Source organism: Natrix helvetica (assembly GCF_964273705.1).
Source record: "Natrix helvetica genome assembly, chromosome: Z".
Taxonomy (NCBI): Eukaryota; Metazoa; Chordata; class Lepidosauria; order Squamata; family Natricidae; genus Natrix; species Natrix helvetica.
The window spans coordinates 48,058,172-48,079,840 of NC_138554.1; the positions used below are offsets into that span (position 1 = coordinate 48,058,172).

Below are 21,669 nucleotides of genomic sequence, written 5' to 3' on the forward strand. Positions count from 1 at the left end.
GGAACCAAATAAAACAAAATTCACAGAAAATTCAAATGGATTGCACAGTAATCCATTTTTCTCTTTTTAAACAAACCATGTTGGATACTTCATCCACATCAACCTTACTGAGAGGTAATAATTAGAGACTCAACTGTATTCTGTCTGTTTACATTGTTGGTGTAATAGTGAAAGTAGGGCATGATAAACCTGGATACTTTTACCAAGGTTATGTGAGGGCAAATGTATTTGTGCAAATATTGTATGCAGGGCAAGTAACTTTTTATCAAGAAATGTTAAAAAAGGGGGTTCCCAGAGTTCCCTTTGTCCTTTAAAAAAGAAAGGTACTATTCCTTAGAAAAGATGATTATTTTTCTAATCTCAGGAAATCTGCTTTTTGAACTGGTAGCTGTGAATTCCCCTGCTTCAGGGTTACAGGCCATTTTCTTCTGTCGGGAACAGGTTTTCTGACTGCCACAGGCAGGCCTAGCTGAAACCAAAACCACTTTCCTCTTTGCTTGCACATCTTTCACTCCCTTGTTCTGCACCATGTCCTCACCAGATTCCAGGAGGTATACTCTGACATCTTGGAAGGCAGCTGAGGTCTGGGTGAAGTTAAGCCAAGAGTTGGCTGTACACCCTACAGTTATGGATTGCCCGGTCCTATAGAAGACAAAAATCTGAAAGGAATTTAAAACAAACTCACTGCTTCTCAAGTTTGCAAAGAGGACAAAACATATTTGCTCCCTTTTTATTTACAGATAGTCTTCATTTAGCAATCACAAATGGGACACACTCAGTTGTTAAGCAAAGCAATCGCTAAATGAAACTACAACTATGCTTAAAGTCTGTAGAGATTCTTAGTCCTCCAGGCCATGGTTGTCCCAAAGGTACTTTTTCAGGAGGCAACTGGACTTTCTTGTTTTTTCTTTGAAGACGTCTTAAAACAAGAAAGTGCAGCTGCCTCCTGAAAAGTATCTTTGGGACAACCATGGCCTGGAGGACTAAGAATCTCTACAGACTTTTAGCTAGTCAATTTGGGATGAGCACCCTTTGAATGGTGTGGGAGTAGGAATGGATTTCCAGAGGGAATAACTGCAGACTACAAGAAAGCACTATCTTCAGGTGACCCTGAGGACACAGGAAAAACCTCCAAGTGCTCCAACAACCCTCTAAATGGATGCAAATTACCAGCTGCTTGCAAGGAATATAATTCCTTCCATTCCTCACTATCCTGTCAGAGCTATAGAAGCTTCTTGGATGAGAAGCAAAACGTCTTCAAAGAACAACAAGAAAATCCAGTTGCCTTCTGAAAAAACACCTTTGGCACAACTATGCTTATAATCTTACTTTACTTGACACACCTGCAATATTGTAAGTGCGGGCATTGGTCACAACGCTTCTTTTTCATCACTACTGTAACTGCAAATGATCACAAAAGAAAGCAGTCTCTAAAAGAGGACTAGCTATGTGACCTCGCACAAGTCCAGTTTCAATAAACATTTCATGGGTGGCAGTCACACACAAAAAAAAGGCTAAACCACAAAAGGTCCTTTTCGCAACACTACAAATCAATAGTCAGTTTCAAAATCCCAGACATATTCCCATAGCTCCACCTGGCCTTGCTATGGCAGCCCTGAAGATGCTACCAAAATGGTTTTAGGGCTGACAGAAGCATCTTACTTGGAGTCCCATTTGAAATAGAATCTGGTGTGATCTAAGCTGTGGGCTACCTCCCAAATTGGGCCTTGCTCCATGCTAAACAACAGATAAATTTGAGGGCACCATAAGCCACTCTGAATTGGCTTAGCAATTGGCTAAGTGATAGCATACAGGTAGTCCACAATTGAGCTCCAAATTTCTGTTGCTAAGTAAATTAAGTAAATTTACTTAAGTAAATTTTTACGTTAAGTAAAATTTTACCTCATTTTACAATACTTTTTGCCACAGTTGTTAAGTGACGCACCGGAGTTGTTAAGCTAATAAGATGGTCGTTAAGTGAATCTGCTTTTTTCACCGACTTTGCTTGATCAAAGGTTGCAAAAGGTGATCATGTGACCCTGGGACACTGCAACTGTCATAAATATGAGTCCCTTGCTAAGCATCTGAACTGAATCACATGACCGTAGGAATGCTGCAACAGTCATCAGTATGAAAACAAGTCATAAGTTACTTTTTCAGTTTTGTTGTAATTTAGAACCGTCACTAAATGAACTGTTGTAAATTGAGGATTACCTGTACTACAGCATTCCCAAGATCATGAGATCGCTTTAGCCTCTCAAAATTTCTTTATTATCCCAGTTTACTTTTGCCTGCTTTTCTGAATAAGTGTAATAATTAGTTCTCTTTTCTAAAAAAAAACACTGGAGTGGAGCCATCTCCTGTTACTATTGTTTAAAAATGCTTATGAAACCCACAAAAACACAGTACAAGAAATACAGCAGGAAAAAAAAGTTGAATTAATGAGATTATATGTTTGTTATCTTTGTGGTATTTAAATATATGTGTAATATTAAAAATAACACACACACTATATGTGTATACACACTATATGTGTATACACATACATACATACATACATACATACACACACACACACATACATACATACATAAAGAGAAGATAGGGAGGGTGGTAAGCACTTAGGGGAAATATCTACTATCGTGCTGATGAATGTATTGCCTACCCCAACTTAAGCACAAATCACTGACTGTATTCACTGACTTCCCTTGAACATGGGCAGCATTAATAAACCATGGGTGGCTTTACCATGACCCAGAAAGGAAAAACCTAGAACAAACTGGGACTTCTTTCCCTGACTTTGAGCATGCCAGGTTTATACATTAGCTAAATAAAACATATAATCTTCCATGTTCTTTCTCAATTAAATGTGGTATTTTACACAAAGGTGGAAAGGTGGAATATAAATTTACCCCCCCCCAAAAAAAAGTTGCCGTATTTTTGGGGAGTATAAGATGTACCTTTTTCCCCCAAAAAAGAGGGTGAAAATCTGGGTGCGTCTTATACACTGAATACAGCATTTTTGGCCTCCTGAAACCTCACCCCCTTCGCAAAAATGGATGTGCAGAGGGTTAGGGAGGACTGCAAAGTGCTCCTAGGGGCTGGGAAGGCCAAAAATGAGTGAAAAATGGCCCGTTTTGTGATCGTTTTTGCCCCCACCCCAGCCTCCAGGAGCACTCTACAAGCCTCCCAAAGTCTATGCATACCCATCTTTCACAAAAAAATGAGGCGTGCAGAGGGTTTGGGAGGCCTGCAGAGTGCAAAAACTTTTTTTTAATTTATCTTTTCAAAATCTTGGTGTGTCTTATAGTCCGAAAAATACGGGTAAGTACAAGTTTTAGTGACTTTGGCAACAACAGAAGAGAATTCCGAAGATGATCAGTGCAATACTCTCTTCAAATTTGTAAAACGACTCCAGTCATTTTAGCTACAGTTATTCACCTGGTTTGCCATTCTATCACCTGTTTTAAACTTTTCTTTCATCATGCTGCCCATGTCACTAGCTCTCTAGCCAAAGTCAGTTCCTTTAAAAGTGTAAATGCAGCCTGGATTTGGTTTTAGAATGCCTCTATGTAACACCCTGTCCGTCAGTTTAAAGACAGGACAGGCTCACAGAGTAGAGGAAGCTTTTATGTCAGAACAGGTGCTAGTTTTTTTCTTGGTGGAGACCCCCCAAATTTCAGAATTAATGTAATGGATCTGTCATCACATCCCCCAAAATTGGAGATTGTGACTGAAGATTTCTAAAACCTTGCAACACCAGACGAAAGGACTGATGAGTTAAAACAATGAATGCCTTCCTGCGGCAAGAGACCCACCTGGCAGTTATCATATGTATTATGGGCACGGACAATATTTCCATTCCTTTCCACCGACCTAACATGCTCTTGAAGAGTCAAGCAGGTACTCAGCTCAGATTTGGGAAAGGCCCAGTTAAAGAGACCGTGACGTCAAGACTCTGCTTTTTTTAGCTTGCCTCTTGTGCAAAAAGCCACAGATGCTGACCTTCAGCCCTAGTTCCCAATGCCAGATATTTCTCCTGGCCTGCTCTCTTCCTCTTCGATGGCAGGGGATGGACTTCGCGTAAGTGATACTGAAAAAAGCACTCCTAAATCTATCTTCCATTCAGAAGGCTTTGCACCTACCAAAGCCAGATTGTCCTTTCAAGCATATCTCAATAGCTTCATCCAGATAAATCGAACTGTCCCAAATCACCGGCTTAGCCATCTGCTAGGTATCTTATATTTTTGGAGAAATGAAAACATAATAGAACAAAAGAACAATTAAAGTCTGCTAAGTTTTCTCATTGATGCAAGGAAGCCCACAAAACCATAAGGTTGCATTACCGGCCTCGGTTGACCCATTCAGAATTCAAATTAGATCACTGTTAAAATACCTGGAATGTACTTGACACAAAACACTAAAGACCTATTCAAAAATACTATTCACAGATCTGGAAAAGTATAAGATGATTTATAAGATGAAGAAAGTTAAAAAGGCTTAGGAAGAATTGCAGCATTAAAATGAATAGTCTACCAATTTCTGTTTTAAATTTATTGCAATAAAATTGAAAATATGTATTAAATGACTGGAAAGATTAAATGCTCCTAAATGGTTTTCTAAAAAAACAAGAATTACCTTTAAGATACAAGTTTTGAAAAAGATGATGATCAGGCAGCCCTGAAGTTTAAAGTACAGTTAGTCCTCCACTTATGACCTATTAATTAAGAGATTGTTCAAAGTTATGATGATGTGAAAGGGCATTGGTCCTTACCTGAGACGCCTCTTCTCATATAACATATCCCAGTCATGTGATCAAACTTTGGGAGATCTACAGCCGACCAGAGGAGAATTTAATCTCCCCCCTCCCTACCTATCCCCCCCAGTTTATGCACTTTTAGCCCCCTGTACTCCACAGTCCCTGCCATCTTAGCTGACTTTCCCCATTTTCTTGCTTCCCCTGACCAAGCATGCCTGGCCTGGTCCTTTGAGACAGCTGCTAGATGCACAAGTCCTTCCTCACATGGTTGTTCATGGCGATTTTCTCAAGACACCTTGGTAAGATGATCCTATGTGGCCAGCACATGCCTCACAAAGGCCAATGGGCGCATGTCTCAGCAAGAGCAAGAAGACAGCAAAGGTGCAGAGTATCAGGGGTTTGGGGTGAAGGGCAGTGAGGGCTGGGGCTGGAGCTGGAGCTTTCAGGGGTAGTAGCTACAGGTTCACACTGCACTGGTGGGTGTCCTTTTGTGCCATGCTGTTTGGGCTATTCAGGATGCTATGACCATGTTGTTGCTGTTTCTCAGGATGCTGTGGCTCTGGGCTGCATTGTTGGGGCTCCCACAGAATACTGTGGCAACGCACATTGTTGGGGTCATTCTCCAAATAATGCACAATGCTTTCAGAAACCTTTGGGAGCTTGAGGAATAGCAAGTGCAGCCTTCTCACAATTATCTCACATAGCTTTAGAAGTTCTCAGAAGCCTTCCAAAGCATAATGAGAATGGCACGCACTATTTGGAGAATGGCGCAAGTGGCCTCAGGAAGAAAGCTTGACATGGCCAATAGTTGCCTTGCATAGAGCCAGATCAGACACTCCTCAGCAGCAGCAGGTGGGGGGGGGGGTGGAGATGGCTGAGCCAGCAGGACAAACAAAACACAGGGCAGCAAGGCTGGCAGGGCTAGGAGTGGAGCACAAGTAGCAGAGTGAGTGAAGCGTACACGGCAGGACAAAAACAGTACAAAGTAGCAAAGCTGGCAGAACTAGCAGAGCACAGAAAAGAAGAGCTGGGGGGATAAGGCAGCAGGGGTGGCTGAGGCTCCATGCTGTGGTGCTGAGGTGCCTGGCCATAGTGTGGAAAGTGGTGTTGGGGCTAAAGTAAGGACACAAAAGAGGGGTGGCTGAGATAGCTGAAGACTCTCCTTTAGCCCCAGTGCTGCTGCTAAAAAGGCAGAGATTGGGGAAAAGAGTTAATAGGTGGGTTTGGGGAATTGAAGTGCAGCTTTCATTGTAAGTGTGACAGGGGCCTGCCAAGAACCCAAATTATGATCACTTGATCAAAAGAGCACTGCAACAGCCATAACTTTGGGGACTGGGCACAAGTATCATTTGCTCAGCGCAACAAACAGCCACTTGAGTTATAATTCAAAAGATTACCTGCATACAGCTTTTAAGGGATTATGCAACAATGAACATCTGAGATAAAATCAGGAAATGAATCAGTACAGACTTATTACCTTTTGCCTCATTATTGTGTATTTATTTTCCTGAAGAGAAAAGCAGGAAGAAAGCCATTCAGTGAACAGGCTCATATAAGTGGCAGGTTTTGGTTATTAATAAGACAAAGTTAAAATCATCCAAGACTTTCTCTTCTTACAGCCAGGACTACCCAGCCAATTTTGGTATTTTCAAATGAGCAATATACTTTAAAGAAAACTACAGACAACAAAGAGAACAATTAGAGACTTGAGCAAAGTGGAAAACCTTGTAACACAAAATCCAGAGCATCTGATAAATTTTATTTATAAAATTTTATTTATGCCATAAGTTACTTTTTTTCAGATCTGTTGTAACTTTGAATGGTCATTTAAAAAGTGGTTGTAAGTCATAGACTATTGGTATTTCTAATAATATTCACATACTACTTAGATTTTATTAATGGTTGACAGTTTTTAAAATATGATATTCAATTTTTAAAATTAATCACTGAAACATTTAAATGTTAATCTTATTCTATGATGCTTATAACTTCAGTCATTTGGGGTTTATGTCTTCCTTTTTTCCTTTTTTGTGTATGTTTTTCTTTCTTTTTTCCCTTTCTTAACAATCATTAAAAAAAAATAAAGTGGAATTGAGTCATAATGAAGGCCAACTAAAATACTAACGATTTACTATCAACAACCTATTTCTTGTAACCATTTTCATACTAACTTGCTTCTTTTAGCTGCAGCCATAGCCATTCTATTCTACCAAAAAAGGCAACCAGTTTATTTAATATTTTGCAACCCAATTTGCTGATGGGTTTGTACAATCAATTGATTGCTCTCAATGTTGGCAGTTAATACAGTTCACAAATACGTCACATCTTTAGGTCTGCAGTGGAGCTCTATATCAAAGGGAAGACTGTGTGGCTCAGCAGAAGTACTGTATCCCAGGATAGTTGGGTGCTTAGTTTGAAGCCCAGCTAAAAGAGATGATGGGAAGACATGACATTTAAATTAAAGAAGCAGAAAGCACCCAGAATTTCTGGATTTAATCTACACTGACAAATGAACAGTGGTGTTAAATGGCAAGTCAGGGGATTTGGCCTTTGAAATGGTTTAGAACAATCTGTTTTCTATTGCTACCACATAGCATCAGTTTCCTCTTCCAGAAAACAACCAGACACAAGGGGATTGCAAACAAGGGGATCCCAACGAAAGTGCAGCTTTTCTTTTTTGGCATCCTCCAAATGTTTTGGGGTGGTGCATCCTAGAATCCTCAGCCAGCCATGTCTTAAGACACTTGGAGAGTGTAATGCAATGTATGTGAGATGCATGGATGTTGATCAACACCAGCCAGGAAATGGAGGGGAACTAGGCACATCCACTGATGAGATTGAGGACATCTATCCTTTTAATTTAATATTTATGTACATACAAACCATGTAAATGTTCCATTTCATATTCTATAGCAGCCTTCCCTTATGTTACGCCCTCCGGCATTGATGAACTTCACCTTCTGTAATATTCAGATGGTATTGTACAGTGGTGGGATTCAAAAAAAATTACTACTGGCTTGGTGGGTGTGGCATGGAAAGGATACTGTAAAATCTCTGTTCCCACCCCAGTCCAGAGGAAGGAAACTGTAAAATCTCCATTCCCTCCCAATCAGCTGGGACTCGGGAGGTAGAAAATAGATAGGGGCAGGGCAGTCAGATGTGGTATTTACCGGTTCTCTAAACTACTCAAAACTTCCACTACCGGTTCTCCAAAACTGGTCAGAACCTGCTGAATATCACCTCTGTGGTATTGTACCATAATTAGAAAGGCCCGTCAACAGGATCCAAATTAGATTATATAAGAAGGGGAAAAAATGGTTTCATTAAAGGGGAATGACAGCTTAATGCCACCAAATCATTCAAAATAAAATCTGAAGAATATCTCAAAACTAAGAAATATGTGTAGCACTGTTGGTTCTTGGAGATCTGGAGATGGAGAGAGCAACTCCTATTAAATATTCCTCTGTGGGAGTTAGGCAAATTACTGGGTTTTTTTTTTAATTTAATGCATACAAACATCTGAAAAGTTTACACAAAATTCTTAACGCCTGTCTTATAGACAAAACTTCCTACATACAAATTGTTTAGAATAGCCTTGAATAGACTCATTCTATTAGAATGCAGAAAGGGTAATAAAACTGAAAATCATCTTCATGATGTGTCTCCATCCTTCCTACTTATTACAAATCAAAATGGAGGTTATTCAGTTTAAACACTGCTCTTACTCAATGAAGGAATTGCAAAATTTGCAGATGAGCTGTAATGGATCCATTTTCTTTTTAATGTGATATAAAATGCAGGAAAAAAAATAGAACTTTTGGACTTATTTGTTCAGAGAGGCTCTAAAACTCAATCTGTTAGATTACTATACATACAAGGACTGCCAAGTCTATATTGTGATGGACCTTTCAGATAACAAAAAGTGGTGGCTATTACTATAGGATCATTTCAATATGAACAATAAGGGCATTTTCTACCCTCACAGAGAGTCATTTCCGTGACTAAAGGCCAGAAGTTCATATAACTGCAGCTGGCAAGCCAAATAATACTCAGAGACTTTCAGAAACAATAAAAGTTGTTGCTAGCCAATATTCACAAATAAAGTGGCTTCCAGGTCCTCAGTTTATGTGAACACAAATAATTTCCCTGAAGTGCAGGAGAAGTATTGTCAGTCAGTATAAGAACAGAATGATGATTACCTAGCAAAAATACTCCAAATTGTTGGGAAATAAATATGGTTATCCAATCCATCGGAATGAAACTAATATCATAATCCAAATCTCTCAACCCTGAGATAAAAATGTTCTATAATCCACATCTGGAAAACGTATCAAGGATAACTACCATAATACCACCATACAGGAAGGATGCCTGTCTGAAACAGTCCATAAATCATTTGATTGAATTTCCTCATAATTCCAGTTGTCCGGAACAAAGCCTCACGTGGACACTTAGTGAGCCAAGGGTTCAAGCTAAGTCTTTTTTATGATACTACTTTTTCCTGAGTATCCTGCCTTCATATGGGACCCCTGTCACCACAGGATGAAGTAGAACCACCTAGAGCATTTTCCCCAATCTGACACTCTTCTGATGAGTTGATCGAAAACTCCAGTCATCCCCTTGAGGCACTAAACTTGACAAAGACTTATTGCCTCAACTCAGCCTCAGACACTTTGGAAAATAAGTCATCAAGAGATGTACACGTTTTCTACTTATCTGAATCATTCTATATTGCCCTTCGTTATACAATGCCCCAGGGTCAAAGAGGTCAGAAAGAGGACTTTGATCAGTGTACGATACTAGCAGGATAGTATGAAAATGAGTACCTCTAGATTTTTTTATTCTACAACAACTATTTCTTCTTCAAACCAGACAATTGGAAGCACTCATACAAAGCAACTTTAAATATTGCTTTAAAGCGGAAATGTATGTGTTGCTAGCTGTTTCAGATGGGCACATGGGATAATTTTGTGCTCTACAAACAAGAGCAGTTTCACAGCAAAAAAATAAATAAATCTGAGTGGTAGGACTATCTCTGGAGCAAAGCACAACTGAGAAATCTATAAGACAGAAGGTCCATTTCTGTGCCCCATTGGAAAGATCCAAGAAAAAAATGGAACACTTTGCAAACCACAGAACTATACCTTCAAGGCATATGCATGTCTGCACTTGTACGCAGAAGTGTTTTTAAGTGCAGTGCAATAGCAACATCTCTGTATTTCTGGATTCTGACACACACATTGGAAAGTGGCATGATGCACTAAGTAGAAGAACAATAGCTCTGTGCATAATATGATGCCATGTTTCTGATAATAATCTAAAGAAAAAGAAAGCACACCAATTGATCTGCCAATGTGAAAAAATATGGAGCTTGTTATGTGCTAGTCCACATGAACTGTCATAAGACCTGCTATGGTACAGTGAACATGAACATGGGAATCAATATTCAAGTTTCATACAACTACAACATTCTTTAGGTATGCAGGCTTGGCCGTCAAAACGTATCTAACACATTCTGCAGAATTTAATTATAAAGATACAAATTATATCCTAAATTCCTTAGAAGGAAGGGATCATTTAAGAAACAAACTCCATTAAATCTAACTAATATGCTTTGATTTAAAAAGTAGTAGAAATGTTACAATCGACAATCTTAAATAGATAATTTATTAAATTGACATATTTGTTTCCCCTCTGTGAATAATGTGCACTCTATAATTCCCCTCTGTGAATAACATACTCTTTGTGGATAACATATTTTGCATATACTTCCATTATCCCTTTATATAATCACAAAAACAAGAATTCTTGAACAAACATTAGATATACTGGGTAGCTGCTTCTCAGCTCCAATAGCACCGATATTCATTCACATGAACAAGAAGGTAAAATAAGTTCATCTTACTTTTAGGCTGTGAAAAAGGCGACTAACCTGGTGCCCTGTAGATGTTTTGAACTACAGCTCTCTCTCATTGTTGATATTTAGTAGGAACTCTGAAATTTGAAGCAACTGAAAATCACCAGAATGCTTGCCTATGAAAAGAAACATATAATCCAGCTTTATCAAGAGCCAACCATCTTTTTACCTGTGATATGTGAGAATCACCCTTAGATAATAATGTAAAGGGCCAATATGGCATATAGGTAGTCCTCAACTTACAATTATTTGTTTAGAGACTGTTCCGAGCTTTGGTGGCACTTAATGGAGTTACAATATGTCCCTGAATTACAGCTGTTGTGGCATCTCTAGGGTCATATGATCAAAGTTTGGACACTTGGCAGCAGGACCACACTTATGACCACAGGAGCACTTCAACTTCTCACCCCAATCTATCTCTCCTCCCTCCAACTATGCCCTTTTGGGCCTTTGTCCACTGTAGCTCCTGATGCTGTAGTGTTCTTGACGTTCTCCTTGTTCCCACTGCTGATCAATCATGCTCATTCTAGGCCTTTGTGAGGCAACTGTTGGCTGCATGAGATTTTGTTCCCCAGATTGTGCAGGGCAGTGTCTTCCTAACTTGGGGAAGATAGCATCATGTAATCAGTAGATATCTCACAAATGGCCGGAGGGGAGCAGCATGTCTCATCAGCAGTGGGTGATGGGGACAGAGTGCAGGATGGCAGGGGTCTCAAGAGTACAGGGCAGTGAGGGTGACTGGGCTATGATAGCTAGGGCTTGCTGGGGTGTCTAATGCTTTGCACTGCACTCAAGGACCTCTTGCGTCCCCAGAGTCTTGCATGCCATGAAATGCCAAGCCAGTAGGGCAAACAGCCTCAAAGCCATGTGGTTCTGGGCTGCTTGCTGTCCCACAAGGCAGGGTGCAGGGAAGCCAAAAGGGCAGTGATGAGGGGTGAGATGGGCAGGTAGGGGGAGTTGAAGAGGAGGCAATCCCTTAATTTACTCAGTTTGGGGGCTGGGAAGGGCTAAGCACTGAATGGCTTGGCTTCGGTAAGTCCTCAGCTAAAGACTAGCGGAAATTGGTTAATAATGACAATAGGATCCCTGTTGCTAAATGATACAGTCATGTGACATCACACTTTATGACTGCATCGCTTAGCAATGGAATTCCAATCATACACCAAGGACTACCTGTAGTAATTAAGCTGGGAGGCTAGACGCAAATAAACCAGTAAAATAACCTTGGGCCAGTCGCTTTCTTTTAGCCAAACACAGCATCAGGATTTGCAACAAACCAGCTGAAGAGTAACCCCCTTATTATATTATCCATGATTGTAAAGTGGAATGTCTGACTAAGCTAAGTAAGCACACATAAAAGCAGAGTAACAAATATATTTTGTGAGTTAATAATGTTTGTAGACTAATGGGTAAGATTTTTAAAATAATAAAATTAAACAGCATGTTATTTAGAAGTCGCATAGGTAGTCTTCAACTCATCATCATTCATTTAACTACTGTTTGAAATTATAAGGGTGCTGAAAAAGGCCGTTGGTACTTACCTGATACTCCTCTTCTCATAGTGGGGGAGGAGTATCCAGGATGGGTTGACCTTGTCCTCTCATTGATTGGGCTGAGTCAGATAAGCTCTTTGGGCCACGCCCTGGTCACCAGGTACCACCCAGTTATTGGCGAAGAACCTTATCCGACTCGCTGTGTCATCCACTCCAGACTTTATCTTAGTTTCAACCTTCATTTATTTCTTCAACAGAACAGCTCAACCATCAAACATAACGCTCATGTTACATAACCATATCAGGGAGGGGCTGGATACTCCTCCCCCACTATGAGAAGAGGCGTATCAGGTAAGTACCAACGCCCTTTCTCCATAGTAAGGGGAGGAGTATCCAGGATGGGGCATACCAAATCTTACACCTCCCTAGAGAGGGTTACCCATGTTAAGAGCTCGCACAAACCTTATAGCTGGTGAGGCGTCACCTCCGCCCCGTGCATAGCCTGCAACACCCTACACCCGAATGAAGCCTCTACAGAGGCAAAGGAGTCCAGTTTGTAGTTCCTCACGAATGGTGAGGGGGAAGACCACGTAGTCCTAGAGATCTGAGTCAATGAGGCCTGGGTGGCCCAGGCCGTTGAGGTGGCCGTGCTTCGTGTGGAATGCACTGTAATAGAGCTTGGTGTTTGCAGACCCCGTGCTTGGTAGGCGGTAACAATACAGGCTCGTAACCACCTGCCTATGGTGGTGGATATCACCTTGTTCCCCAGGGATCCCGGCTGGAAAGAGACAAACAGGGCTTCAGACTTCCTGTTCAGCTAGATTCTTCTGAGGTAAATCCTCAGAGCCCTCCTTACGTCTAGGGTGCGCCACTTCCTCTCTAAGCGTGAGAGTGGTCCAGGCAGAAATTGGGCAATATCAATTCCTGCGAGCGATGGAAGCAGGAGCACACCTTAGGGATGAAGGAGGGGTCCAACCACCCTGTCCTGGTGGAACACGCAGAAATCCTCCCTGGCCGACAGCCTGTAGTTCAGATATCCGCCTGGCTGACGTGATGGCCACTTGAAAGGCCACTTTAAGAGTCAAAAACTTAAGAGACACAGTTTGCAAGGGTTCGAAAGGAGGGCCTGTCAGAGCGTCCAACACTTTATGCAAGTCCCAGGAGGGGTACCTGTGTACCATAGGTGGCTTAAGATTGGATGCCCCCTTGAGGAATCACCTGACCATAGGGTGGTGAGGCAAGGTCTGAGACCTACCACACAGAAGTACCGATGAGATGGCCGAGATCTGTCTCCTAATCGTGTTGGGAGCTAACCCTCTGTCCAAGCCCGCCTGAAGGAAGTCCAGAACCTGCGGGATTGTGGCTCGAACAGGACTGTGGCCCCTGGAGCTGCACCATGTTGAAAAGGCACACCATGTAGCACCATAAATGCGCTCCGTAGAAGGTCTGTGAGCCGCCTGAATAGTCTGTGTCACCCTGGGGAAGAAGTGGCCTTCCCTCAGGATGCTCCGCTCAAGAGCCAAGCAGTCAACTGAAGCCACTGAGCGTCCGGGTGCTCCAGCGATCCTGGGCTGAGGAAGATCCTCTCCTGGGGGATCCTCCAGGGCCTGTCCACTGAGAGAGATTGGAGACTGGCAAACCAAGGCCTCCGGGGCCAGTGTGGGGCAATTACCACCACCTCCCGCCCCCCTCCCGCAGGATTTTCTGTATGACCTTGGGAATCAGGGGTAATGGTGGATAGGCATAGAGGAGCCCCCAGGACCATGGGCATCAGAGAGGGTCCACCCCTTCCGCTCCCTGTGTCTGAGACCTGGAATAAATCCTCGGGAGCTGGGCGCTGAGAGGGGTGGCTAATAGGTCAACCTCCGGGCATCCGAAGTGCCTTGCCACTTCCTCGAATATCGCCGGCTGCAGCCTCCACTCTGAATTGTCCACCTTGGTCCAACTGAGCCAATCAGCTCTGATGTTGTCCACCCCCGCTATATGTTCCACAATGACAGAAGGTTCCTTTCGGCCCACTGCCCCAATCGTTTGGCCTCCTTCATGAGGGCCTTCGATCTGGTCCCTCCCTGTCTGTTTATATGACCCTTGGTGGTGATGTTGTCTGTGAGGACTAAGATGTGGCTGCCCCTGACAAAGTGACAAAATTGAAGGAGGGCCCGGGGGACCACCCTGAGCTCCAACCAGTTTATGTTGTGAGTCAGTTCCGCCTGGTTCCATTGTCTTTGCGCCATCTGAGCCCGCAGATGGGCACCCCATCCAAACAGGCTTGCATCCGTTTTTACCGTCACCCCGTCTGGCGTTCTGAAGATCTCGCCCTTGGAGATTGCCGGGGATGTCCAACAAGTCAGTGAGTGGGATACTTCTGTGGGCAGAAGAACCTTGGTCTGGGAGCAACTCATGCGCCTTCGCTGGAAAGGCAAAAGGAACTATTGGAGGTCTCTGGTGTGGAACCGAGCCCAAGGGACAATGCCAATGGCAGACCCCTTAGTGCCAAGCAGCTTGGACAGTGTGATTAAGGATACTCTACTCCCCCTGGCTACCTGAGCGGCTAGCTGCCTAAGAGAGAGCTGTCTTTCTGATGACAGAGAAACCATGTCTGCCTCTGTACCTATCAGGACTCCTAGGTAGACCAGACTAGTGGAGGAGTGAAGGTGGCTTTTGGCCAGGTTTACCGAAAACCATGTTCTCTTAGGACTGCCATAGTAGTGTCTAGATCCCGTTGCGCACCCTTGAAGGAGGACGACTGCAATAGCATGTCATCTAAATAGTATTGAATTCGAACAGGAACCTGCCTCAGGTGAGCTGCCAATGCCGCCATTACCTTCATGAAAACTCGAGGAGCAGACAACAACCCGAAAGGCAGGGCTCAATAATGGAAGTGGTGCCCTAGGTAGCAGAACCTGAGATGTTTACGGTATTCCGGGGCTATAGGTATATGCAGGCAGGCCTCTGTGAGGTCTATGGAGATGAGAAAATCTCCCTGCCTAATCCCTTCCAGGATGGAATGCAGTGAATGCATCTTGAACCTCTGATAGCGGATACAATGGTTCAGGCGTTTCAAGTCAAGAATCGCTTTCCAGCCGCCCAAGGCCTTAGGAATTACAGAGAATAGAGTAATACCCCTGGCCTTGCTGCTCTAAAGGCACTGGCTGGATGGCCCTGATGTCCAACAGGTGTTGGATGGCCTCCTGCATCAGCAACCTCCGGGTTGGGTTGCTTGAGACAGGGCAGCTCCGAAAGGAACTCGGAGGGTTGGCGAGGAACTCGAGTGAGAGACCATACCGAATGGTGTTCTGGACCCACTTGTCGGAGGAGGTTAAATCCCAGTGGTCAGCGAAGTACGCCAAGTGCCCCACAATGGGAGGTGAGCTAGGTCTAGTTCTTGCGGAAGGAGCACCCGCCTCTTCTTCCTCCGCCCCATCAAAAGGGCCTCTTCTGCTGCCTGCCCCTCTGCTTCTATCTGGATATCTCTGCCTGGATGAAAAACCTCCCTGGTACTGCCTGGGGCCTGGGTACCCAAACTCTGACCCCGGAAAGAATCCTGACCCCGGAAGGAGGACCCAAAATCCAGCCCCCGGGAGTTGGGGTGTCTAGGGTATGGCGCGGCCCTGAAGATGGACTTCTTGTGAAGGTGGGGAGCACCTTCCGCTTGTCCTTGTTCTCTACCAGGAATGGGTCGAGGGCTGCTCTAAAGAGGGATTCTCCTGTGAAGGGGGCCGATGCCAGACGCTTTTTGTGGCGTACTTCCCCTTGCCACTGCTTCAGCCAAAGCAGCCTGCGAGATGCCACAGATGAGGCGATCACCCTGGAGGCAAACCTAGCTGCAGTTAAGGTAGCATCTGAGGAGAATTGGGTGGCGGCCACCAGCTTGTTGATGTCTTGGTGGGCCCTGCCATCCGAAATGGGGATTCGCTGCTGCAGGTCTTGCAGCCATAGCAGAGAAGACCGGTTGAAGAAGGAGGCGGTGGTGGCTGCTCTCACTGCCCAGGCCGCTGCTTGATGCGTCCTTTGTTAGGTGAGGTCAGCTTTTTTGTCTTCCGCCTTCAGGGCATCCTCTGGTTCCCCTGGCATGTTAGTAGGCGTATGCAGGGCTGTGACAGGAACGTCGATGGTGGGTTGTGAAAGCACCTGGGCCATGTCCCTGTCCATGTTGAAGAAGTCTTGTCCATGGACGTGGGCATGGGGCCTGCCGTGGGAGAGGCTCATTGCCACTTGATCATGTCTAGGAAAGACTTGGGTGTGGGCATCGTGTCTGCCTCGATGGCCTGCTCCTCGAAAAGTTTTCTGCTGAAAACCCCTGGGGTTGTACCGGGGCTTCTGTTGGCCTGTTGCCAAGCTTGGCAGATGTCTTGGCTTTGAACAGAAGGGATTTGTACAAAGAGGGCTGGAACAATCCGGAGAAGGTAGGTTTGGGAGGAAGCATGCCTTCGTCCTTGAGAGTCTATCCTCTCTGATTTCGCTCTCTTCAGAATCTGAATCGCTGTCCCCCTAGGAGGAGGCAGGTGATTCTGGAAAATCTTCCTCCTGAGTTTCTAGCCCTTCTGAGACCCTAGGCACGGGGGCTGCCTGGGGCTGCATCTGTGGCTGCTGAAAGGTTGCTGCCATGCACTGCTGGAAGGCCCGCATCATCCTATCCTGGAAACTGGGCATCCCTGAGGTGGGTAGTATTCCCGCCCCTGTGCCTGTGGATGGGGAAGGGCTGTGGCGAGGGTCCCTCTGCTGTGGGGTGTGGGGGTGATTGCCATCCTTGTGCATCCCCCCAGATGCCCGAAGTATCAAAGGGAATCCTCACCTATGGGGGGATTCCCCATCTGCAGTCCTGCCAGGAGAAAGAATCCCTGGAAATCCTTCCCCAGGTTCCTGGCCAGGCGTAGCCCTCTTGCTGCTGGCCTTGTGGCAAATGCGCTCCAAGGCTCGGTGCCTCCGCCTTTCATATTTGGAGCCAGACTTTGGGAGCTTGGAGTTGCAGCCTGCCTCTTTGGCCCCTTGGAGGAGACATGCTTTCTCTTTGTCTTTGCCTTGCCACCTCCTCTTCCCTTAGCAGCCTCTGTAGTAGTTTCTGACCTGGTTAGCTGCTCCTCTGCTCCTCCGGTGGGGCTGCTGGCTGCTGGGCTGGAGGCTTGAGTCCTGCCGGCATCCTCTGTGCTGCTGGGCACCGCCATCTTGGATCACGTGGTTCCAAAATGGCCACCAGCCCCAAATTCAAAAGGTTCCTCTCCCTGGGAACATTTGGGGCTGCCGCTGGAGAGCTCTCTCTCTCTCTCGCTTCCTCCACTCTCTTCTGAGCTTTGCGAGCTCCTGCGGGCTGCTGTCTCTCTCCGGCACTCACAGGCAGGTGCGGGCACTCCACTGCGTTTAAAAACGCCGCAGTTCGCAGCTCGATCCCCTGAGGGAGAGCGGCGGAACGCTCCGGCGCCGGCTGAGCCTCTCCAACGTGACTGCTTCCCGGAGCTTCCAGGGGAGCGTCCCCTTGCCCGCAGTCTCGATTAGTGCTCTAGGTCTCTCTTTATGACCAGGGCTGCACATTGCCCTGAAAGGCTTGCTGTGCATGCTCTCTCTCTTCCCGGCCAGAGAATAAGCCAAGAGCCAGTTACTCACTCAGGCAGGGAGGCAGCGAATGCAATCAAGTAAATAGTGAGTTCAATCCTTTCTTTAAAATTTTCCAGGAGCTTGGGATGATCACAGCCGCCCATTGAGGGGCTGAGTCGATAACTGGGTGGTACCTGTTGACCAGGGCATGGTCCAAAGACCTTATCTGACTCAGCCCAATCAATGAGAGGACAAGGTCAACCCATCCTGGATACTCCTCCCCTCACTATGGAGAAAGTGACTTACAACCAGTCCTTGCAATTAGGACCACTGCAACATCCCCATCATCACATGGTCATGATTTGGGCATTTGGTATTTATGACAGTCTCATGATCTTGAGGTCACATGATCTCCATTTAAGACCTTCCCAGAGGACTTCTGATAAGCAAAAGCAATGGGCCAAGTTAGATTTGTTTAACAATTGCAGCAAAAAACATTGTAAAATCAGGCATGTCATGTGATAATTCAACTGCCTCACAATTGCCTCACTTAGCAACAGAATTTCCAGTTCCACTTGTGATCATAAGTGGAGGATTTCTCTAATATAGAAATCCTCTATGGTTTTGCTCTAACTCAAGCTGAAAGTTAAAAGTTTGGAGAATTGTGAATAAGCATAATTGTCCAGTAGAGACTTGGAAAACCATTGGGATATATGATTCTGTAATTCCTTGAATGAAATCAGACAAAAGTGCACTTACTTTATATCCTATCTCCTAGAACAATGTTTGTTAACCACAATAACTTCAAGAAGTTTGGACTTTAACTACGGTATCAAACTTCTGCAGCCAATTCTGGAACACACATTGGGGATCTAGGAGTTTTGGAAGGATATACAATGAGAATATTCTGTATAGATCAAACGAAACAATAGGAATAACTTCACCATGCACTGTGTAAATAACAAAGTCACCACCATAAGATACAATAGTGAGAAGCTTAAATGGCTTTTAAAAATGGGATTAAATAAATTTATGGAAGACACATGCTGAATTCACACAATTTACTGCATCAACATTTTTTCTAACCACTGTAGTTGAACAAAGCATACAGAGCTGGTTCCTATATATGACATTAAGCCATAAATAATGGTTACAAGCCAAAAATGGTTTGGTTCACACATTATGCTAAACCAAAACCAAACATATGCTTTTCACAATGTTTCTATTCAACCAATGGCCCTATATAGAGCTAATGCATTATGTGTTCATTAGGTTTTTGTTCATTTACTATAATATACCTGTTCACTATGGTATATGAACCATAGAGTTTGGGGTGGGAGGGGGTGGGTCTGACAATAAGCCAACAAAATGAAACATATTTTTGATTCGGACTATATGAAACCCAGTCCTAATTATAATATTTCAAGAGGTTGTTTCAAACCTGGCTATGTTTTGAAATGGGCAAAGCACTCTTATGGGCTTGAAATTATAACCAGTTTTAGCGTTTTATTTCCCTTCTCCCATAATAATTGAAAGGCAAATATCCAGATGTAGATGTACCCTTTGTCCTTAATGACTCTTTACGGGAATAAGAAAGCCTCCCTCCACCAAGCTTTCCTGATGGGCTTCCTGTCCTCTTCAAGGAAATGTGACAAATCATTGTTGGTGGAGATCATCTTTGATCTGACTGCACAAAGGCATTTTTATAAGTTTATGATTTCTGCCATGTCCATGATACCGGTAGTTTGAATTACCACATAGGCAGTATTTAATTCAACTGATCCTGCAAGGCCACACGAGGAGCAGACTTCTTTTATAATCCTAGGAGAAATTATGAAAAAGAACTTGTTGTAAAGGCGCTTGCTTCCCAAATAGGATTTGGGATCCTATTTGGAATCCCATAGGAATAAGTCTTGCATATTCACGATTGTCAGAGGCACTGGTTGTTAGCAAGAAAGTTAACAATTACACCAGGTAATTATTCTGAAGGGTCTCATGTAATATACATTATAAAATTAAGTTTAAAAATGGTGAAACTTAATTGGTATTTTAAAAGGAAAGATATTTAATTGATAAAACTGGGTTTTTAAAAAGAGAAGAAATGTGTGTAATCTAGAAATATGGTACTTATTCACTGTTTGCATATCACTTACATCTTAAACTGTTCTGGTACTTTCAAATTGCCAGAAAAATAAAACCTGGAATGCTTTAAAACAAAACAAAAAATAGAACTACTTCTATAAATTAAGAACATCAAGATCTCTGGTCCAACTCTCTCCTTAGACACACAAACCCTGTGTACAAGCAGAAAGATTCCGTTTCCCATCCTTACTTGCAATATGCTAAGAATACTAAGAAATTGAACTTGAAGCAGTTTGTGAACATACTACATACCGTAAACTGTATTAATATTCTATAATAAGAAAGCCATGATCACAAATGTAAAAAACTCCATCCTCATACCATTCAAGAGTTCTTTTCAGCTAAAGATCTCAACTATCCAAACTGAACAAAGTTGTAAAGCTGGGAGAATTAAACACAGATCCAAACATAGATGTGTACATACCCCAGACCTGCTCTTTCCCTTCCTGCCTAATGTTTGAAGTCAAACCAGCTGTTAATTTCTCTAAATGGATGACTGCTTCCCTCTTTACAGATTTACCTTTTATGACTGACAGTGAAGGACCCAACCACAAGTTAGTTCTTTTTTTCTAATACAAGCTGAGACTGGTAACCATCCTTGCTTCCACACAGCTGCTGACCATCTTAAGTGGGATTTAGCTGCCAACCTATTTTTTCCCTAAGTGTTAAACCCATTTCACAGCTGCCATGCAAACCACCTGTGGGACTTGGTCAGGCATAATACCACATCTTAGTGTTAGACATGCAAAAAAAAAAAGTATCCAAACTGCTGCTTAGTCCAAAACTCCACAAGACTAGATATCCAAATTCTGAAACCTGGGCATGAAAAAATATGTGAGAGCCACGGCTCCAATTTCACACCCACAAGGCTGCTCAGACACTGCAAAAACACAGACCAAGTTGGAAACATCCTCTTGAAAGCTAAGCCATGGTCTTGTTTTTCCACCCACGGGTCGACCAACCACTGGTAGTTTGGCAAGACAGACATCACTGGCTCTGTCTTTTATTTTGACTCCAAGGTTTCCTACAAAGGCCAATAACTTTGTATCAGAGAAGTGGCACAACCAGAGATATTTCTACAGCATTTTGAATTTTAAATGTGAAGGAGAAGGAATCACATAAACAGAACCTTTGCACAGAAGTATAATGGGGAGGGGGAGGATCCAGAATTCCCTTGCCAATAATATGAAGTACAAAACTTCATTTAGAAACAGCAGAATTGCCAGCCACACCCACACGTGGCACTGGAAAACAGATCAGCAATTTCTTTCAAGATCTAAAAGGAAAGAAAATTTGAGAATTGCTCAAAGAAAAGAAACAGGGAGTCTCCCTGTCCTCCAAGTGCTTTCCTTCATTCTGTGGAGATAGAACTCTGAAAAATATTGTCAAAACATTTGCGGTGTAGTCCTCTCTATGCCTACTCCAGATTCACTCCCACTAAGTTTCCCACTAAGTTCAAATTTACCCTCAAATGTGGCTGCCACTATAAAGTTGCTACTTAATGAGCAGAGAGATCAGGACAAACCAGCAGTTCAAATCTTGGGATGTCTCCCTGCTGAGAGAATCCTACCATATTCACACACCAAAATTTTCCCCCCAAAACAGTGAAGAGGCCAACAGGCCAAAGGAAGGACAGGGGTGCCTGATGACAAGAATATCGGATATTACAGGGCAAAATCCCCATCTACAGTTGGCCCGATTAACCCTTGCAGCAGATGGCAGCAGGGGGTGAGGGCAGCCTCATGACAGCTGAATAGGGCGACTGAAAGCAACAGTTAAGATTTATTAGGAAACTGCCCAAAAAGTAGGGAGTGGAAAACTGGAAC

General features: G+C 43.6%; 1 protein-coding gene across 4 annotated transcripts in view; it reads right to left on the minus strand.

Annotated features, from left to right (window-relative positions):
• Positions 1-21,669, minus strand: part of RARA (retinoic acid receptor alpha) — a 237,003-nt gene that overhangs the window by 185,948 nt on the left and 29,386 nt on the right. For 2 of the 4 annotated variants that reach the window (XM_081932041.1, XM_081932043.1), the window contains exon 2: positions 10,692-10,792. The exons of the other annotated variants lie outside the window; for them this stretch is intronic. The gene's annotated coding sequence lies outside the window, so the exon portion shown is untranslated. The remainder of the gene's footprint in view (positions 1-10,691; positions 10,793-21,669) is intronic. 4 annotated transcript variants of the gene reach the window in all.